This window comes from Salminus brasiliensis, chromosome 10 (assembly GCF_030463535.1).
Source record: "Salminus brasiliensis chromosome 10, fSalBra1.hap2, whole genome shotgun sequence".
Lineage (NCBI taxonomy): Eukaryota > Metazoa > Chordata > Actinopteri > Characiformes > Bryconidae > Salminus > Salminus brasiliensis.
The window spans coordinates 30,184,733-30,188,029 of NC_132887.1; the positions used below are offsets into that span (position 1 = coordinate 30,184,733).

General features: G+C 32.5%; 1 long non-coding RNA gene across 1 annotated transcript; it reads right to left on the minus strand.

Moving 5' to 3' along the window:
• Nucleotides 1–553: 553 nt before the first annotated feature.
• LOC140564584 (uncharacterized) lies at nt 554–1,105 on the minus strand. Its single transcript, XR_011980537.1, has 3 exons — nt 1,068–1,105; nt 704–775; nt 554–619 (listed from the first exon to the last, which is right to left on the minus strand). It is a non-coding gene; the product is annotated as an uncharacterized lncRNA (long non-coding RNA).
• Between the last annotated feature and the right edge of the window lie 2,192 nt (nt 1,106–3,297).

Here is a 3,297-nt window from a genome sequence, read left to right on the forward strand (position 1 = left end):
ATAATATATATTTATAATAACTATAATATTATAATAGTTAATTGGTCCTCATTTTGTGATATATATATATATATATATATATATATATATATATATATATATCTTGATCATATATTTGATTTTGGAGGTTTAGTTCTGAAAAAAGAAGAATAGAGAACAAACTTGGGTCCAATGTAAATGTATGTTATTCAGTAGTTACTGTAAGTAGAGTTGCGTTAAGTAGAAAACATTACTTTGAAATGTTAACTTTACATTCTTCAGAACTGATGTACTTAAAACTGACCTGTTTTGATCAAACTAAAATCCATTTGTAAAATTGTAAAATTGTAAAAATCCATTGTAAGTAATCTGTACAACGTAAAGTTCTGCTTAAAGCTTCACTTTGATTTAAGTCATGATTTCATTTAAGTAAATCGTAAACCTTCTGAGTGCAAGTTTACACTATGCTACACTACCCAACACTAACACACAGTATTAAGCATTGCCCAAATCTGTCTCTTTCTTTAAAAAAGGAAAAGACCTAAAAAAGACTGACCTGAAACATACATCATAGGCTGCGACGTCTTGTGTTTGATGATGGATAATTGACAAGGGCACTGTGTGTCTAAAAAAGCAACATCTACAACATAAAAACATCATCATTAACACCACTATTTTTATCTTTGAGTTTATTATATTATTTTTGAATGTATTGCAAACTCACAATTGCAGGTGCATGTTTTAGTTGAACCATTAGTATATGACAAATCAGCTATAGTTATCGTTTTTTCACAGCCTTAAAAAAGAATTAAACGAAAACATGTAAGATCTAAGAAGACCAAAAAACATGTGCAACTAAATAATTGTACTGACGCAGTCATACAATGCAAAATACATGCTTTATACAGTTCATACAATTAATTTCATTAAATGAATTCATTCATTTTAAGGGCTTCAAAGAAGCACTATTTTTCATTAGACATGAGCAGTATTTTTACTTATTTGGTATCGAAATATTGGATGAATAATGAATAATGCAGACAAATAAGCAACAGCATTAACTGAAGAAGCTTTAAAGTGTAACATACTTTCAGATGAGACAGTATGAAAGGACATCAGAGCTGCTGACCACAGGAAACTCCACTTAATCAAAAACATTATTCTCAGCTTTTGGGGCCTGCTGGGGACAGGAATACCTCAACTTAAACTACAGGTTTATTATTATGTAGTTGGTAAAAAGTTAGGAATCAGTCCAACTAAAATATAATGCCATATACGGACCCTCACAATGTTAACAAATTCTGCATTCACTTATTAATCAGATATATAATTGAATACTGAAACAGCTGAAGCAGTGAAAGGCCTTACCTGAAGAGAGCCACTTGATATGTGTCCACAACCAGTGTTTCAGGCATTCATAAGAGTCCTCTCGTTGATTTCACTTGCAAATCAGACTTGTGTTGGTCTTTGATAAATACATTCATGCCTCTGTAGGTTTATGGGTAGTTATCTATGAAGAAATCTACTCATGTGACCTGTCTTAACGCAGTAGATCAGGAAAGGCACAAATTTAACAAATATCCGTCAAGTCTCTCCATCTACCATCTACCTCATTTCTGAGGTATTTGATCTCTGAGCCCATTTACCTGTTGTGTAATGTTTATATGCATATTTTGTTCATTCATATCATGTAGCAAATAAGTAATTTTATTCTTTAACTATTTTTAAAGAAGAAAGAAGCCCTCACACTCTGAAATGTGCTTTCAATAAATCCTCTGTGATGGCTAAAATATGTCATACGTAAGGAACAAATACAATATATTTAATGGTTTATTACATCTCTAGAATAGTCCCCATTTTTTTTGGACTGTTGAATTTAATCTTACTGAGGACTGTTTTTGTGATATATCTTGGTCATAACTTTGGAGGTTTAGTTTTGACCAAAAATTCATTGAAAAGAATAGACAACAAACTTGGATCCACTGATGTTGATGCTGGATGTATGTTACTCTGTAGTTACTGTAAGTCGAAAATATTACTTTAAAATATTAACCTTAAATTCTTCAGAATTTATGTACTGCTTCACTTAACCTCTTGACACCCTGTGTCCTCATTAAGGGACATTACATTTCTGCTTCTCTGCACCATGATAATTATTTTTTAAAACTTTTTTGCAAAAATAACTTCCTGTACAAAGACTACATTTAGTTTTTATACATGTTAGATTCTATTAATCCCAAAGAAATGCACACCAAGCAAAAGTCTGGGTCTCAGGAGGTTAAAAATGACCAGTTTAGTACACAGGTAAACATGTACACAGGAGGGGACACACCAAGAGTTGCATTAAACGTCAATCTTTCTTATGACTGACGACACCACAGGTCTATAGCATTCAACACCTATACCAATTAATATATTGTCGCTGTCCAATGACATCTTCATTTTCATTCATTGAACCCTGAATCTGCCATGTTCACTGTGTGAATAATTCTAGATTAATGGACCAATAGAAATGCTCCAAAATGACTTGGAATAAAATCTTTTTCCATTGACTTCCATTGGAAGCTGCGGAGGTTTTTTCCTTCTCCTGCAAAGTCGTAATTTTGGAGATACATGTTTTTTATTGTACAGCGATGATGTATGGATTGGTATGGGTGTTGAATGTGTAATCACCGTGCAAATGTCACAAATTTCTGTTCCATCACACAGGAGTGATTTCCCTAACATAACCTCTACATTGCTATAGACCTGTGGTGCCACCAGTCATAGGAAATGATTGATGTTCATTACAATACTCAAGGTGTCCTTTCCTGTGTACATTTCACAGTCAAATATCACTGGATCAAGTGATTTCGGAAGTCGTTAGGGAGGATGAGAGAATATTAATAGATGGCAGTGATTGGACACAACAATGTTTTTCAGGAGACTGAGATGTTCCTCTGAAGGTCTTTATCAAGATGCTTTTGCTGAAACTGAAACGTAAGAAGTGGTGCTTAAGTCACAAGAGTAATTTAATCAAATATGTAATTGTATTAGTAATGTATACAGTCTGCATACTGAAATTAGGCCACATAAAAGTAAATTTACATTTAAATGTTAACACTATTATGTGTCAACACCAGCTACTCACAGTACTCTACTGCTGCCAAGGCAGTACTACTACTACTACTACTACTAATGATAATAATAATAGTACTACTTCTAATAAGAAGAAAAATACATAAAAAAAAAATTCTGGTTGAAGAATAAGCTCTATTATATGTTAAACTGACTATAAAGCAGTATATTTAAATACTTTAAAATATTTAAAAGAGGTAA